Source organism: Microtus ochrogaster, unplaced genomic scaffold (assembly GCF_000317375.1).
Source record: "Microtus ochrogaster isolate Prairie Vole_2 unplaced genomic scaffold, MicOch1.0 UNK133, whole genome shotgun sequence".
In the NCBI taxonomy this organism is placed as follows: Eukaryota; Metazoa; Chordata; class Mammalia; order Rodentia; family Cricetidae; genus Microtus; species Microtus ochrogaster.
Genome location: NW_004949231.1, coordinates 1 through 19,052, shown reverse-complemented (window position 1 = coordinate 19,052; position 19,052 = coordinate 1). Strand labels below are relative to the sequence as shown.

The 19,052-nt window shown below is 38.5% G+C and overlaps 2 long non-coding RNA genes and 1 other non-coding gene across 4 annotated transcripts in view; all 3 read left to right on the top strand.

The window, feature by feature from the left end:
* LOC102001544 overlaps positions 1-3,508 on the top strand; it is a 20,893-nt gene extending 17,385 nt beyond the window's left edge. For both annotated transcript variants that reach the window (XR_001229538.2, XR_258957.3), the window contains one exon: positions 823-3,508. This is a non-coding gene — a long non-coding RNA (uncharacterized LOC102001544). The remainder of the gene's footprint in view (positions 1-822) is intronic.
* A 10,390-nt stretch (positions 3,509-13,898) lies between these two features.
* LOC113455813 lies at positions 13,899-19,046 on the top strand. Its single transcript, XR_003376769.1, has 3 exons — positions 13,899-15,960; positions 16,204-16,375; positions 18,782-19,046. It is a non-coding gene; the product is annotated as an uncharacterized LOC113455813 (long non-coding RNA).
* Positions 16,649-16,742, top strand: LOC113455814. Its single transcript, XR_003376770.1, has one exon. It is a non-coding gene; the product is annotated as a small nucleolar RNA SNORD116 (small nucleolar RNA).
* Positions 19,047-19,052: the final 6 nt, after the last annotated feature.

Genomic DNA, 19,052 nt, shown 5'->3' with positions numbered 1-19,052 from the left:
TCCTGTTATGAGTATAAAGTGTCCATCTCGATCTCTTCTGATTGATTTTAGTTTGAAGTCAGTTTTGTTAGAAATTAGAATGGCCACACCTGCTTTTTTCTTAGGACCGATTGCTTGAAACACCTTTTCCCAACCTTTTACTCTGAGTAGATGCCTGTCTTTGTGGTTGAGCTGTGTTTCTTGCAAACTATAGTACATATTTTAACCCACTAGTTGCTAACTAAGAACTTATATAGGAAATGTTAGGTCCAAAAAATAAAAATTGATTAAATAGTATAGAAACTATTTATAATAAGAAATAAAAAAAGAAATGAAAATAATCATTTTTTTTTTGGTTTTTTTCGAGACAGGGTTTCTCTGTGGCTTTGGAGCCTGTCCTGGAACTAGCTATTGTAGACCAGCCTGGTCTCGAACTCACAGAGATCCGCCTGCCTCTGCCTCCCGAGTGCTGGGATTAAAGGCGTGCGCCACCACTGCCCGGCTAGGTTTATTTATTAGGTAGTTTTTGCCTGCATGTACACAGGCATGCCAGAAGAGGTCACCAGATCCCATTATAGATGGTCATGAGCCAACCTGTGGTTGCAGGGAATTGAACTCTGGACTTTTCTTGGAAGAGCAGTCAGTGCTGTGAACTTCTGAATCATCCATCTCTCTAGCCCTGATAACAATCATTTTTTATGGAGTACTTTTTATTGCCTTCAGAATTAGAAGCTGTTTTTATGGAGTTCTCTTAAAAACTCTTTGAGAATGATTTCTATCTGCTGGAAACCACATAACCTGTTATTCATTTTACTTAAAATATACATTTTTGTGCTTCCCCAGGTGGTGACCATCTTGACAAACACACCAAAAATACCTTCTGAAAAGGCTTTGTCTACAGGATCTCCCAAGTACAGTTATTAAATTGATTGTTTTTGGAGTCCCTTATCATCTCACAACTTGCACAGGAGACTTCAATGGAATAGAAACGACCTGCTTTGGGCAAGTAACTGACTGGAATGTTCAGTTCTTTTGCTTTCAGTACATCTTGTATTCTCATATTGTATGTTACCTATTTTCTCATTCATATTTCACTTTTTGAGCAGAAGAGACTTTTGTGTGGGGATTGTACAATTAATGTGCACAGATTTTTTTTATGATACTTCAGATGGTAACAAGGTTTTCAGAGTAATTGAGTTTCCCTGCACACCAGTTTTGTTATCATTTGTGAGACGATTTCCTCCTCCTTTAAACAAGAAATGCAGATTTTAGGCAGGCCCCAAGAAGATTCTCTTACATACTGTGTTCTCTAGAGAAGGTCCTCTAGCTGCTGCTTTACTGACATTAATGACCTCTGTCTGGGGCAGAAGTACAAGTTTCTGTGGTTTGCCTTTTCTTCAATACCCCAACTGCAGACGTCAATGCCATTGAAACTATGAATATGTAGAGAAATGCAAGCCTTGCACTGATGAGGTGACACATGGGGCTGCTATCTTGTAGAATGTGTGGCATCATCATTTTATCGGTATCACCCGTCCTTTTAGGTCACTGTATCAAAGACATTTGCATTATTACACTTGTTCCTGCTTAACCTAAGTGAAGTTAATATACAGGACTTTAAAAAAAAAGTATTAGTTATTTGCTTCTAGACCATAAGTCATGCTGTTCATTGGGGAATTACTATCTGCATCTCTCAATATCTTTTAATAGTTGTTAAGTGTAAGGACACTTGCCAAGAGTTTTTAAAGTGTGTGTGCATGTATGTCTTCATGTGAGTATGTTCATGTTAGGTATCTGCAGGGGTCAGAAATGAATGCAGTCCCCCTAAAGCTGGAGTTAGAGGTGAGCCATGATTGCTCAACCCCCAGATATTTTAAGATTATTTACTAATTGTTTAATAGGAGCCAGTAAGATGTCTCCCTGGAAAAAGAGATTTCCATCAAAGCCCCGATGTATATCTCTGGAAGCCAGGTGGGAAAGAATATAACAGAGAACAGGAATCTGTTCTTGTGGTATAATAGTACCCAGGGCTAATTCTTAAACTGCACCCTGGTAAATAGTTGTGGTGCACAAACCTGGGGCCAGATTTGAACGCTAGCAGATGATTTTTGATCACTTGGTGTACTGTATGGTTCATCCAGAGGCTCTTTGATAGATTTTGAAACAGAAGATACACAATGCTTTTGCTTGTACTCGATTCTGAATCGTCTCCATCAGCGGGTCTCAAGCTGTGGCTTGTGACCCATTTGGTATTCAACATTCATTTAACAGGGGTCACCTAAGACTATTGATAACAGGGATTTATATTACAATTCGTAACAGTAGCCAAATTGCAGATATGAATTAGCAACAAAAAATAATTTTATGATTGGGAAGTTACCATAGCATGAGTAACTGCATTAAAGGGTCACATTATTAGGAAGATTGAGAAGCACTGAGATACATGTTCAAATATATAGTTGTTGAATGAAATACTTAAGGCTTTTGGTACTTGGCCCTTCATATTTTTTTTTGCAATTTTTAAAGCTAGGTGTTTTAGTACATTGAAATATCACCATCAACAATGATTAAGGCATTCTCTGGTCGTTCATTCTTGATCTTCTAGCCGTGATGAGTTAAGCCTTCATAATATATATATAGTAGTTAGTAGCTTTATTATGTTTATGTAAATTGTATGTGGCATTTGTAGATGTATGATCTTTGTATTAATGTTTTTAAACTTTCTTTTTTAATATAGCACAGAGGTATTTCCAAACTAGTAGTTTAAGTTTACAAAAACATGCTTTGCTCTACATGTGATATTGTTGATGAGATTGTACATAATTATATCACTATGAAAATATATTTGGGTTCGTAATGATTTTCTAGGTGTGAAAATATTATATCATCATCTATGGTTTCTGTCAATGTTGTGAAATTGCTCTTAAAGGTTATCCGGGCTAAGCCAGAGAAGTGGTGTCATGAAAGTGCTAATTTTCATAAATGTGTTTACTATGTTTCAAAAACATTTAAATCATAGTCAATCTAATCAGTGAAATCATGTTTTTAAAACCTAAGCCTACTTTAAATGTGAAGTGGCCAAGATCTTACAAAAATAAGTACATTTTTAGATGTAAAAAAAAACTTCAAATGTCTCCAAATTTTCCACTTCCTCCTAAATCCCTTGAGTATATACTATGGTAATGAGTTTTTTCTTTCTCTTTTATTTTGATAAAATTTTGGGGCTGTATGCTCTTTATCTAGTCTTCCTCTCTGCTTTCCTCTCATGCATCATTTCCTTTTTTTTTCCTTCCTGTTCCTCTCATCTTATTTCTGCTTATTTATGCCATGTAGTTCTCTGAGCTACATATTAGCTGCAGATATGATCTCCTAATTGTCCAATATTTTCCTGCATGTACATTATAAAAGTGTGTGTGTGTGTTCCTTCAAACCTGACTTAAAATATAAGAACTCTGATGTGTTAGTTTTGCTTTATCATATTGCATTGTATTATGCTAATTATATTATTATATTAATTATATCATAAAACTAATTTTTAAATTAACTGAATTATAAAAATAAACAAGTAAAATTGATCAAACTAATTATATATATAAATTATAAATTTATAGATTTAAAATTTATAATTTATAAATTATAAAATTATAGATATAAATTATAGATATATATGTTGTTTTGAGACAAGATCTCCGTATGTAGATCAGACTGCCCTTGTACTTTGTACTCACAGAGCTCCACTGAGCATGCTCTGCTTCTATATTGCTGGATTTAGAGGCTTACATCACCATACCTAGTTGGGACATTTCTTTAAATTAGAAGGTTTTTTGCGACTGTTTATTTTTTTTTATTTAGTTGGTTTTGTTTGTTTGTTTTGCTTGTTTCAGTTTTTGTTCTTTTTTGGTTTCTCTGAGCAGCCTTGGCTGTCAATGGAGCACTCTTTGTAGACCAGGCTAGCCTAGAATTCACAGAGATCCATCTGTCTCTGCTTCTGGAGTGCTGGGATTAAAGGTGTGTATGCCCATTGCCCAGCCATTACTATTCTATCTCCTTGTTTATTTTCAGTTTCTTAACCTATTTATCTCTTCTTAGCTTAACTTTGGTGGTTTGGAGACATCTAGAAATTCACCCAATTGTTATAGAGTTTCTAACATAATAAAACATATGGGGTTTTTTGTTCTGCTGTTTTTATTTTTCTATTTAAATTTTTTTTAAATTTTACACACTAGCCCCAGTTCCCTCTCCTTCCATTTCTCCTACCCCACCTCCGCCATCCACTCCTCAAAGGAAGTAAGGCCTCACTTGGGGAGTCAACACAGCCCGGTATACCAGGTTGAGGCAGGACCAAGCCTCTACTCCCCACCCCCATATCAACTCTGAGCAAGGTATCCTGCAATAGGGAATGGATATCAAAAAGCCAGTTCATGAACCCAAAATAAGATGTAGTCTCATTGCCAGCCAGCCCCCCCCCGACAGATTAAGACATATAACTGTCACCCACATTTAGAGAGCTTAGTTCGGTCTTTGCAGGATCCCTAGGTGTCAGCACAGAGTCCATGAGCTCCCACTAGCCTGGGTCAGCTGTCTCTGTGAGTTTCCCAATCATGATCTTAACCCCCCCTTGCTCATATAATCACTCCTCTCTCTCTTCAAATAAGTTTCAGGAGTTCAGCTCAGTGCTTGGCTGTGGGTCAGTGCATCTGCTTCCATTAGTTACTGAACATTGGTTCTATGATGACAACTAGAGTAGTCACTAATCCAATAATAGGAGAAGGCCGTTTAGGCCCCCTCTCCACTATTGCTGGGCATCTTCGTCGGGATCATCCTTGTGGATACCATGTGTTTTTCAAGTGTTCTCTTATAGTATTCTAAATTTCTTTGGTGCTTGTTATCCTTCCTTGTTCATCTTTGATTCCAGTTATTTGAATCTTTACTTTTCTTCTTTTGCTTCATTTGGAAAAGAGTCCATCAAATTTGCCGGTCTTTTCAAAGTATCGGCTCATAGATTCATTGGTTCCTTATACTTTATTCTATTTAATTAATTTCTGCTCTTTTATTATTTCTTGCAATCCACTAAATTTATGTTTGTTTTTTTCTTCTATTTCCAAATTCTTGAACTATGTCATTAAGTCATTTATTTGTGCTGTTTCTGCTTTTTGGTTTTGTTATGTTTTGTTTTGTTGATGGTTGGTCTTACTATATAGCCCTGACTGTCTGGAATTGACTATTTGAGGCTGGTTACCTTTGAATTTACAGAAGTCAACTCTGTAACCTTTTTAATGTACTGTCAAAAAATATAAATGTAAATAATCATACCAAAATTAGAGTTAGAAGGAAATAAGAGTGTGGGAGACATTCTTGCTAGCTGAGTCAGGAAAGTGGTGAGCACACACGTGTGTCCAGAAAGAAATGGTAGTGTGTCGGTCCCTTTTTGTGACTTAGGAATGAGTGGCTATTTTTCAATATATCAAGATTCATACCATGCAATATATGATTTGTGTGTCTGACCTCTCTTTTTTGTTTTTTAAAATCTTTTTATAGTTTATTTTTTAAAGTCTAAAAATTATGAGCTCCTAATGGCAGATATAGTAGTCATTTCAACCTGGAAAAACGAACCCACATGTTCTGCCTTTTATCCTTTTCCCTTTGCTATTTGTTTTCTAACAAAGCTGTTATTCTAGCCTGATTTATACGTCTATATTTTATTTTTTTTCTAAGAATACTTTGTAGTGAGGCTATGCACAGCACATTGGGAAGACAATGCAGTATCAAAAAACAATGCTTTGGAAGTGAGTGCTGTTTCAACCTCCATGCTTAACTTCAGATAAACCATTCATCCATCACTTAATGCTATGTGTTTATTTCTGTCTTTGATCTTACTTGTATTTTTAATTGTGTTTATATATATATGTGTGTCTATGTGCGGGAATGTAGGTGTGACTGAAGGTACCTATATAGACAAGAAGAGTGTATTGAGTCCCCTGAAGCTGAAGTACAGGTAGCTAGCTCTGAACGAGCCAACAAGGGCATGAAGAACTGATATCAGGTCCTCTACAAGAGGCATCTATTCTCTCACTCACTGACGCATCTCTTCAGCCCTGAATTAAGTTTTTAAACTTACTGATCTCATGCACCAAGGGCATTTCCTGAAAAAAAAAAAAAAAAAAAAAAAACCTTTGTTTTCATTCTTGTGAACCAGTTTGCTTATTTAGTCCTGGAATTCAAATAGTACTAAAGAAACATCTACTGATTTATGACAGATTGGAATATGTTTAACTGGATATCATGGCACACACCTTTAGTGCCAGCACTCCAGAGGCAGGCAGATCTCTGTGAAATTGAGGCCAGCCTGTTCAACACAATAAGTTCCAGAACACCTGGGTCCTCTGAATCTAGAGAATTTGGCTTAAAAAATTAGAAAACAGAAGTTTAAAAATTTTAGATACCATATGACAAAGGCAAAGAGTTTTTGTTTTTTCCAAAATATAAGAAATGGTTTTCTATTGGAGATTTTGAAGATACTAGAAAGAAGTAGAATATGACCAAATTAGTAGAGTGATACCTACTTTTCTCCATTGTCTATTGCCTTCTCATAAACTATTCTGATTAAAATTAACATTTTTCCTGATGTTATTATCTTTGAAAATTTTAATGCTTTCAGTTATTTTGAGCAGGAGCAGATTTATCAAAATTATTCCTGCTTATTCATGAGTATCTTTATTAATAATATTTTATGGGATACTATGCATATCCTTCCTATATCTAGTGTAGAAGTTCTGGTTTCGGGTCATTTTACTGGAGTGGTGTATTTGGGTGAGATCTGTTGAATGGCAGTCAGATATGTAATACAGGTAAGATCTAGATGCCTTAACACAAATGTCTGTCTGTTTTTAGTTGTCTTTATTTTCACTGCTTATTTAAAATTTTAAACATCTGTGTTCACTGTATGTCTAGTATTTTACCCATTACCCAAAATGAATACAATGAGCTTCTACTTGACATGGCTTATTTTCTTACTGCTCCCTAACCTTACAACTTCCAAAGAAAAGAGTTTAGTTAAAGTTTATTAAATAAACACAATTGTGCAAGGCAGAGTGCAAATAGCTTGTGAACAATGCTGTAATACAGACTTTGATTTTGACAGAAATGCAGTGTAACTTAAGGTATGTAGTAATTAATTACAAACAATTGACAAAGTCACAAAGAACATGTAAGATGTGATGATTGTTTCTCTGGAATATTTTTTTTTATTATTTAGTGAACTGTTGTATAGTTCTTATTCATTTACAATTCTGTCTTATGACTCATCTAAACCTTTTCAGAGAATTGAGTGTGTCATCACAGAGGAGAGTTGGGTTTTCCTTCAGATGTGTTAGTATGGTCAGGGAAATGTTTCGGGGATGTTAAGAACTATTTGACGGATGTGGAAGGGTATCGCTGCTTCCACTGATGCTAACTTTTACAACGGTTTTGAGAAATTTGAATGGCTAGTTTTGGAAATCGGGTCTTACTCAAAACTTTAGTATTTGTTCTAACATTTTCCAATTTGTACATTTACTTAAATATTCACTCATCATTTCTGGGAAAACCTAATGCATTGCAGCATTTCAAGTTATTTAACTCATCTTTACTGTCTCTCACACTCTGCCTCTCTCTCTTTTTGAATACACACCGACCCTGTCTGTAGCCAACTGGAAAGTCCAGATTCTTCTTCCCAACTGCTGGGTTACAAATTTGCATCACCATGCTCGCCTCTAAATTTTACTTATTTATTTATTTGGTATAATTATGTTTAGTTTTATTTATTATTGGTTTATTTTTGTTTTTGGAGGACTGTATTTCACTGTGTAGATCTGGCTGACTTGGAACTCTCTGTGTAGATCACGCTGACATGAAACTCACAAAGATCTGCCTGCCTCTGCCTCCAAATATGAGGATTACAAGTAAGGACACAAACCATCTCTCTTTTCTTCCAATATTCCTTTTTTAGTTGACTGTTGAAAGGTGAACATAGGGTTATGGTTAGCGTTTGTATAGCACTTTAATAGGAATTTCTGCTTTTAGAACTCTGTTGATATTGATTGAAACTCTAAAAATATTTGAATAATTATGTTCATCATGATGACATTTTCCTCCAGCTTAAGACTTTCTAGTATACTTTATATTGCAAAATCCTCATTCACATTGTGTTCCTTCATGTGATTTTTTTCTTCGTATCGTTTGGGTGATGAATTTCTTGGTGGTTGATGATGATCCTTGGACATGAGTCCATGCTTATGTGGACTTCGTGGAGAACAGAAAGTCAATGTCATAATATCTGGGTCTGAGTTGTTGGTATAGCGGATGATTGTAAGTGAGGTTTTAGATGGTACGCATCTTTCTTTTTATTTAAGGTGTTCTTTTCACCTCTGTTGTAATACCCTCACTTGTCTGCTTCTGTTAACATAATATAGAAACGGGAGATTATAATGTATATACTATTTCTAAGTTATAGCAATTGTATTTATATCATTTTTAGTATAAATTCCAATTAATAAATATTTGAATCAAACATGCAACTGTGAAGACAAAGGTGTCCATACTAGAAACAGCCTAAATTAGTCTTCTTAGAGTTACTGTTATATTTTAGAATTTATCCTTGAAAATATGTGTCTGCCTGTCTGCAAGTGGTTGTGGCATATGCCTTTCATTCCAGCACTTGCAACTCAGAGGCAGGCAGATCTCTGAGTTCATGGCCAACCTGATCTACAATGTAATTTCCAGGGCAACCGGCATTGCACAAAGAAAACCTGTCTTGAAAAAACCCAAATCAAATGAAACAAAATAAGCAAACATAAAATAAAAACCAACAAAACAACCATAAACAAAAAACAAAACCTTAAGTATTTCAGAGGATTGTATGTATGTATAACAACAATGAATGACAAAAGAGTTTATGAATATTGAAAATAGCAAAGGAGGTTTGTGGAAAGACCTTTGAAAGGAAGGAGTAAATGATGTAATTATACTATAATCTCAAAATATTAGTAAAAGACATTAAAGGAAGAAGTGCAAAGCCATTTTTCCAAGGTTAGCTGACACTGACAACAGTGTCTATGTGATCATGACTTAGAATAAAGCTCGGGAACTATGGGCCGTTACCACATGCCAGCAGGCACTAAAACACCATATTAATATGTGTAGACTATTTAAATCAAACTAGAGTTGCCTTGCTATCCATACCTATCACACTTTCACATATTCACGCACAGTTTTAATTACATTGAGTTATGCTTGAGAATTTCTTAAGCCAGACCAGAAAGAGGTTCATTTGTAACGATAGAGTTATTTTGAATCACGGTCTCCTGTATCTCAGGACAGGTTCAAATCCACTGTGAGCTATGGGTGACTTTGAACTTCTAATCATCCTGAATAAACGTCCTTCACATTCAGTTTTAACATTTTAGGTTATAAAGATTTATACTTACTAAACTAGCTTCTTTTGTACTGGGAAAGCAGTGATAGTCATTGTATAGTATTTTATTTATATTTATTTATTTATTTATTTATTTATATTATTTCAAAGCAGGATTTTTTTACGCTGTCCTGGAACTAGTTCTTTAGACCAAGGTGGTCGCAAACTCACAGAGATCCATTTGCCTCTGCCTCCCAGGTGATGGGGTCAAAGGTGTGTGCCATCATCACTTAGCCTTATTATGTAGCATGTCATAACTGTTTAAATAAAATTTTATTTTCATCTGTAGCCTGAGGCCAGATATCTACTAATCATTTTCTAGAGTATTGAATAAGTTAGAACCTAAAAATGGTATTAATTCAACCTCATGGTGAAATATATGAGAATCTCTTCTTCATTTTATTTTTATAAGAACCTTCTTCAGTTCCTTTATCAGGCAGGTCTCACTTGTAAGAATAACACATTTGATGATGCATACTACCATGCACCTAGTTAGCATAATGCAGGAAACTGTACAAGTAAAAGCCTGCCTTTAGTTATAGCTGCTAAATTAGCTTTCATAAATGCAATTACTACATGTTTCTTACTTTAGTGGGCATTAGCTTCTTTTCTTTAAACTATTAATCAAATTAATATATAAGTATTATTTCTCAGCATCATTGGTTTCACCTGTGTCCCTTAAAGAGTGACTAAAGCACATTGATTATAGCAAAATTACTACAGATAAAATTGGTTTAGCCATTTAAAATTAGAGTCAATAATGTATGTAGCATATGGATCATATTTATCTATTTATATTTTATTTTTTAAATTTCTTCATCTCTGTGTTGTCTGGCTCTAAAGGCTAGAATAGGAGAGAAAGAAAGAATCTTGAATCGAGAATGTATTAACTTCAAATTAACTTGTAACTAATTCTTATTTTGCCTTCAGTTACTTATTCAAAGTATACTTGGTGTATATATTTTCTGAAAGGCTCACCTAAATCAATTGGGAAACAAAGCATCGTGAGTAAGTGGAAAAGCACATGAATTGTTCATAAAGGAAGTGTAATGGATGGCCACAAACATAAAATACATTCAATTAAGCCAGTCTTTATTACTAAATGATTAACATTGAAAAAAATTGAATCCGAAGTATAGAGGACATGTTAAGAAATGATTTTCCCCTTTCACCTATCAGATTCCCAGAAATACTTAGAAATGAAATTTGAAACAATTTAAATTCCTGATGTTTAAAATGTTAATTATGGTAGACATATATGATGAAAATTAGCACATTTTGCTCACCAATTTCATTTTTAGATAATTACTTATAGCCTGTAATTAGAAGTGTAAAATTTATGTAATAGTAAATATTCATTGTAACCAATAATTATGCTTGTAATTATTTGCTTACTTGTCATTAATCATAGTTCATTTATCTAATTGGAATATGTTCAGGCATTATGAAAATGTATCAAATTAACTGATAAAAATCCCAGTTTGAAAAGTTCATTTGTTGCTGAGTACCAGTTATGTCTGAAGCAATGATGTATTTCTTCATATCAAATGTTATATGCATATATATTTTTGTTGTGGCCAATAAATTAATCTTATAGCAGTGATATTTAAAAATATCCATAGTGATTTCTGGTCATTATTTTGTTCTTATATTTAAATGGGTATATGATTGTTATTTATGTAATTTTCTAAATCCTAAGTATATGTATTTATTTAAAACACCTTAATTATTGTATTTTTGTATAAAAAGAGCACCAATGAGATGGTTTAGTATAGATAAAGCGACTTGTTACCAAGACAGACAACCTGAGTCTGGTTTGTCACAAACACACACACACATACACATACACATACACATATGCACACACACAGAATAACATTTTAAATATATTTCACTTTATTTTTTTAAAAAAGAAAACAAACTATTTTCTTATATTTTCTATACCCATCCCAGTTACACTCCCTCCCCCCTCCCATTCCCTCTACCTCCATCCCAACCCCACCCCCATCTACTCCTCAGAGAGGGTGAGGCACATTGCTTTGGGGAAGGCCCAAGGCTCTCTCTACTATATCTAGGCTGAGCAAGGTATCCATCCAAAAAAAAAATGGTTTCCAAAAAGCCAGTACAAGCAGTGGGGATAAGTCCTGGTGCCACTACCAGTGGCCCCACAGTTTTCTCTAGCCATACAAATGTCATCCACATTCATAGAGTCTAGCTTGGCCCTATGCTTGTTCCTTCCCATTCTAGCTGGTGTTGGTGAGCTCCTATTATCTCAGGTAGACTGTTTCAGTCAGTGTACCCATCATGGTCATGACCTCTTTGTTCATATTCTCATCTTCCCACTCTTCAACTGGACCTTGGGAACTCAGTCCAGTGCTCCACCATGGGTCTCTGCCTCTGTTTCCATCAGTTGCTGGGTGAAGGTTCTATGGTGACATGTAAGATAGTCATCAATCTTCCTACAGGGCAAGTCCAGTTCAGGCACCCTCTCCTCTATTGCATAGGGTCTTGTGGATTTCTGGGGATTTCTCTAGAGCCAGGTTTCTTGCTAGCCCCATAATGACTCCCTCAATCAAAATATCTCTTTACTTGCTCTCATCTCTGTCCTTCCTCCATCTAGTCTATCCTGTTCCTTCAAGTTCTCCTGTCCCTTCTCTTCTCCCATCCTCCTCCTCTTCTTCCCTTTCTTCTACCCCTCCCCTATGCTCCAATTTTGTCAGGCAATCTTATTTATTTCACCTTTCTGGGTGGATCTATATTATGTTTCCATTAGGGTTCACCTTGTTACTTAGTTTCTCTAGGATTATGAACTATAGGCTTGCTATCATTTGCTTTATAGCTAGTATCCACTTATGAGTGAGTACATACCACGTCCATCTTTCTGGGTCTGGGTTACCTCATACAGGGTGGATTGTTTTTGTTCCACCCATTTGCATGCAAATCTCAAGATGTCATTGTTTTTTACTGCTAAGTAGTACCCCACTATGTAAATGTACTGTATTTTCTTTATCCATTCTTCAGTTGAGGGGCATCTAGGTTGTTCCTGGGTTCTGTCTATTATAAATAATGCTGCTATAAACATAATTGAACAAATGTCCTTGTAATATGATTGAGCATCCTTTGGATATATGGCCAAGAGTGATATTGCTGTTCCAAAGCTACCTGATTCCCAGTTTTCTGAGAAACTCCCATACTGATTTCCAAAGTGGCTGTAAAAGTTTGCCTTCCCACCAGTAATGGAGAAGTGTTCCCCTTACTCCACATCCTCTCCAGCATAAGCTATCATTGGTGTTTTTGAGCTTAGCCATTCTGACTGGTGTAAGATAGTATCTCAGGTTGTTTTGATTTGCATTACTTGATGATTAATGATGTTGAACATTTTCTTAAGTGTTTTTTGACTATTTGAGATTCTTCTGTTGAGAATTCTCTGTTTAGGTCTGTACCACATTTTTAATTGGATTATTTGAGATTTTGATGTCTAATTTCCTGAGTTCTTTAAATAATTTGGAGATTAGATCTCTGTCTATTGTGAGGTTGGTGAAGGCCTTTTCCCATTCACTAGGCTGCCTTTTTGTTTTATTGACTATGTCCTTTGCTTTATAGAAACTTCTCAGTTTCAGGAGGTCCCATTTATTGATTGTTGCCCTCAGTGTCTGTGCTACTAGGGTTATATGTAGGAAGTGGTCTTTTGTGCCCATGCATTGAAAGCAACTTCCCACTTTTTCTTCTCTCAAGTTCAATATTGTCAAATTTATATAAAGGTTGTTAATCCATTTGGATTTGAGTTTTGTGCATGGGGATAGATATAGATCTATTTTCATTCTCCTACATGTTGATATCCATTTATGCCAGCCCCATTTGTTGACGATGCATTCTTCTTTCAACTGCATAATTTTACCTTCTTTGCCAAAAATCAGGTGTTCATAGGTGTGTGAATTAATATCTGGGTCTTCAATTTGAGTCCATTGGTCAACCTGTCTGTTTTTATGCTGATATCAAGTTGTTTTCATTACTGTAGCTCTATAATAGAGCTTGACATCAGGGTTTGTGATGTTTTCAAAAGTTCCTTTATTGTGCAGATTTGTCTTGTCTCTCCTGGGTTTTTTTCCCCATATGAAGTTGAGTATTGTTCTTTGACACTCTGTAAAGGATTATGTTGGAATATTGATGAGCATTGCATTAAATCTATAGACTGCTTTTGGTAGAATTGACATTATGTTGATTCTATCTATCCAAGAACGTGGGAAATCTTTTCATTTTCTGGTATCTTTTTCAATGTTTTTCTTCAGACTTAAAGTTCTTGTCAAACAGGCCTTTTATTTCTTTAGTTAATGTTATCCTAAGATATTTTATGTTGTTTGTGGCTATTCTGAAGAGTGATATTTCTCTGATTTCTTTGTCAGGTTCGTTATCATTTTTTATACAGGAGGGCTATTTTTTTTTTTTTTTTTTAGTTCCCTGGGTATCTCAGGACTGTCCAAATGGTTTCAAACAAGAAGCTAACAAGTAAAAGGTGTGAGAGTCCTGGATATGCAAATACAAGGGCCATTTACTTTCTGAGGGAGTTAGATTGTGACAATACCTTGGCTCCATGCATGCTTTGTCTGCAGTTTGGTGGCTAGGGAAAGAAGTGCTCAGTGATAGGAGGATAAGTGTAGAGAAATACAGAAAGAGACAGAGAGGAGCAAAGAGACAGAGAAAAGAGAAAGTAAAGTTGTTTCCCATTGACTTAGAAAATATGTGGCACATTTCTGGGAAGGAAGAAGAAATGTGTACCAGGTTGAGATTCTGCCACACAGTTTTGAAGCTAGAATAAAAGTGAATATTTTTGGAGGGAATTCGGAACATTCAGGATATCCTTGTTGGAGTGTCTCATTGGGACAGATTGGGACTTGTGGGACTGCAGAGAGGGGCAGATGGTAGCAATGAGATTAGGAAGGGAAACGGGACTAGCCCAACCTGGATAAAGCCAAACTTTCCCGCAAGAAACTTTAGAAATAAAGTCACCACTGACTAGGGAGAAAGTAGGTGAGTTCTACATCAGAGAGTCAGATCTGACAGGGACTATACCACCAGAGTGCAATTGTCCCTCTATAATTAGAAATCTGCTCTCACAAACCTTCTCAGGATCATATTCTGTGGAGACCAACTGGAGTTCAGAAGAAAATGGTCAAAAACATTCAGGGAGGAGAGCCAGAAAGCGACAGAGACACCTGAAAAGTTTATTAGTGTTAATGGCACACCAAGAGAAAACAGAGTCATAAAGGCTAAGGCAAAAAATATCATAGAAGTACACTTGATACTTGAGTTTTGGTGTATCTACTAACATGATTGAATTAACGACTGTCTTTCACTCAAATGAATCCCAAAGCTAAAAGGACACATATTGTGTTTACTGGTTTTCAAAAGGGTGTAATTCTTCAAGTAAGGCCTATTTGGTGGCCTTAGGGATCCATTGGACAAACTGACCTTTGGGTAAGAGGCTGCAGTTCAAGACTAACGGGAGACCCCTGCTCATGAGCCGGGGAGTCTGCCATGGCAACTTCTGCTTGCAAGGTTGCATTTCAGGGAACTATAAGACTAGAATGTTACAAGTTGTCTTGGGAGACGTTGGCCAAGATGGGAAATATTTATACTGGCTTCTCACATGTACTCATGTTCCCAGAACATATGTCTTGAACTTAGGCTTCCCATGAAGAGAAAGTGTCATGAATGGCAGACATTCAGAGACAAAGTCAGATGCACACAGAGACAGGGCAAAACTGAGAGACAGAGAGTTAGAAAGGTGTTGTGTTAGACTGCATGAAATCTCTTGTTGTAAAGGCTTATGAGGAAACCTTAGTGCAATTTGACCTCAGGCCCATAGCCTTAGCATGACAGTGGGTTGCAGCTTCCAGTAGTTTTGGCAGCAGGTTATCAGACCTGGTCAGGAAATAGGAGGCATGGTTTGAACAGTGAACATGGCCAGAGTTCAGTCCTAACCTTTGAGCTTGAGGAAACAAGGTATGGTTGCCCTAGTTAGTGACACTAGTAGGATGGTGATCAAATTGACATTTTCAGAGCTGCTCTTCAGAATTTTAGGAAGAAACTGCTTGTTGGTATTGCAGTACCTGGATGGGTTGGCCAACCAGAAATTTGTTGATTGACCTAAGAGAGGGAAAAACATCATCTTCAAGGCCATGAAGAGGAAAAAGAAAAAGATTGATACCCAGAGGCATACTGTGATTTATGTGTCAACTCATGATAAAGACTTTGGGCAGAAAGGAGGGCTTGAAGAGCACTTGTGACCTGATCATCCCATTGAGACCAATCAAACCAACCCCTCCCAGAGCCAATTGCATCATTCCTGCTGAAACACTGGCAAGACGAATTTTGCCCACACAGTGTTGCAACTGTAGAACGTGAGCTCATAGTGCACAGGGAATGCCCAGCAACAAACACATCCCTTGCCTACAGTTGAGGCAAAAGACTGAATCTCCAGGAGTGATATTGCTTGGTGTTGGTGACTTGCAGGAGATTGCCAAACCAAGGTAAGCCTGGCATGATGAATTGCACCCAAATGCTAATCATTCTCTGGTCATGGTGCTGGGGCAAGGGCTGCCAAATCCAGCACTAAGATCTGCTATACCAATAGCAGAATTAGGACCTCATGAGACCCAGAATTCCATACAGGGAATCATTGCAACCTCCTGTTAACAGATGGGGCCTGTCTGGATAGATTTTGGAATCACCAACATAAAGATAACGAGATATCTAAAATATCTTTGTTATAGGGTACTGCAACATAAACGAAGAGAAGATGACTCTCACAAAAACATTCTAGGAAAAACTAAAAAAAAAATGAGTCACCCAAGTCCATGGGAAGTAGGATAGAGGCTTGAAACCACACCCATGCACTGTTGACACTTGAAATCCTACTGTGAATCAGAAGGCCAGAAGTCCAAGGTAAACCTGGCATGAATTACCATCACATGCTCATGAATGTCGTGTCTTGGTGAGCTGTAAGATGTGCCCATTCCTGCCTCCAGACCTGTCTGCATTAACCGGAAGCAGACTTAGGTCCTCAAGGTGCTACTGCCGTCCATGCAGGGACCCATTGCAACCCCCCTTTCCCAGATGGGGGATGTCTGGGCACTTCTCGCACTCCCCAACACCCACCCTGGCTTGAGAGGAGACCTACCTCTGAAAGTGTCTGGGCCAGGCCACTCCAGCGTGCTTGGATCGATGATGATTCCCAGTCAATCATTCCTTGGAAAAGCTGAACAAAATGAGTGAAAACTCAGTACCACCGCTCTCATCGAGACTGAGGTCCTGCACCTTGGGTCACCCAGGTCCTCTGGGAGTAGCATACGGGCTTGCCAACCACTCCCCTGCTCCTGCCCTCCTCCAGCAGTGGCCTGACTCCCTCCTGATGGCCTTGTTCTCTCAGGGTTCTGCTAACGTTCTTGGGCAAGGTTTAGGCAGAATATTGGAGGCTTTCTGGGAATCTTTCCTTGCTTTTGCCTCCTTGAGATCCTGAGAGGGAGTGGCTAGGTGTGGTGGCTCCTAGGAGGGCCCTTTCAAACAGTGGCAGTCTGTGCAGCTGAAGCAGGTGGAAGAAGGTCCATTCAACATTGTCCCGGTCACTGGGAAGTTCATGCCCAGGGGGGAGACCTCTGAGGAAGCTTTGAAGTTGGTGGCAGCCCCACAGAGTAGCTGCTGAGGGGATTCTGAGGTGAAGTGAGCTGCTGCCCAGGGAATGTGACCTGGGACGTGGCTCCTTCAGGCCTTGCCGGCCGTGGTCTCTTCTGTTGCTTGAAATCCAATGGGGAGCTGGATAGATGGAGACAGAGAGCGATTCTGTGGTTGGGTACACTCAAGGTACTCAAGGAGTGTCCCCAGTTCTAATAGGGCAAAGACCAAAACTTTGAGGGGGATGAAGGATTACATAGCCCCACAACTCCAGTCTCACATTTCACCTAGCTATGTGTTCTCGTCCTTGGGGCTCTTGGCAAGAAGTCACTGGCAGAAACAGGAGACTTTCCTACACGTGCCTCAAAGAGGTGTGCTGAGCTGTGCCAAAATTGGAATTTGGGAAGACTTTGGTGGGGGGTAGGCTGTTTGCCATGACACTAAGGTCACACATGCATGGCTCCTGATGGAGGACCAATTTGAGAAGGTCCCTTTGTCTGATCCATGAAACTAGGGGTCCTATCTTGGCTCTTGCCAATCTCAAAGCCAGGACGGTCCAGATTTGTGTTTAGCATTCTTCACCAGGGTCTCTTTTTTTTTTGAAGGGACTGTTTGGCATCCAGCCATGGCTCCCATGGCAAAATTGTCCTTGGGGTGTGAGCTTGTGTTTCAAGCGAGGCTGCCTGGAGACCCTTGCTTTGGAGCAGTGTCATCTGCCAAAGCTGCTTGTGCTTGCACGGTTGCTTTCCAGGGAATCAGAAAGCTTGGGTGTTGCAAGGTGTCTTGGGAGATGTCAGGTTCTTCTGGTCACCATTTCAGTACCACAGGAGGTTGCATCCATTGACGCACTGTTGAGGCGTGCAGTCCAAATTAAAGCATTCTCGAACTCGGCTTCCCATGAAGAGACACCATCAGAGAGGAGCAACCAGACAGAGGCGTCAGTGTCCGAGGAGATAGAGACAGAGATGGTAACGGAGAAAGAGACAGAAAGATAAAGAGACACGGTCAAAGGGAGAACCATAGATCAAAAGAAAGTGTTGCCTTGCTAGTCTACATAGCATCTCCTACACTGAAGTCCTGTGGGGAAGGCTTAGTGCACTTTGACCCTTTGCATTAGCAAGAGAGAGGTTTACAGGTGCCAGTAGCCCAAACTGTCATTTTGTCAGAAATGGTCAATTAATAGGAGGCATGGTTTGTTCAGGGAACATGTCCAAAGAGAGCTGAGTCCTGAGCCTTGAGCTTCAGACTGCCAGGTGTGAGTAGCCTATTAGTGAAAGCAGTGAGCTGGTTTCAGAGCTGGCATTATTCAGAGCAGGCTCTAAGGATATTTCTTTTTATATTTATTTCTTTATGTATTTATTTATTTGGGATAAGAGAGTGATTGCTGGTTTTGCAGTAGCTGGATAATTTGTGCTGACAGACACTTGTCTAGTGGCTGCAGAGAAGGCCAAATATCACGATCACGGCCATGGAGGGAGCCAGGAACAGGCCAAGCACTGAGACTTGAACAGTGGATGTCAGCCATCTGGCAAACCATGCTGGAGGGTTTGGGCAGAGCAGGGGAGCTGGCAGAACACGTGTTGCCCGATCATCCTACTGAGACCCACCAGCCCAAGCTCTCCCAGAGCCAGCGTCATGGCTTCCAATGTAACGAGGGCCTGTGCTTTTATATCTTGACAGTGCTGCATCTGTGGCACGCATGGCCACAGGCCAGAGAGAATGGCCCAGCACCCCAGGCTATGCCTACATCTGATGGCAGCAGACTGAGCCGCCCGCACTGTCGTCCTCTGATGTTGGTGACTTGCAGCAGAAGGCCAGAGGACCAAGGTAAGCATGACATGAATTGTCAGCACGAGCTGACGATTGTGGGGTCTTGGTGGTGCTGCGAGGTGTGCCCATTCGTGCCTCTAAACCTGTCTGCACCAGCCTGTAGCAGACTTAGGTCCTCAAG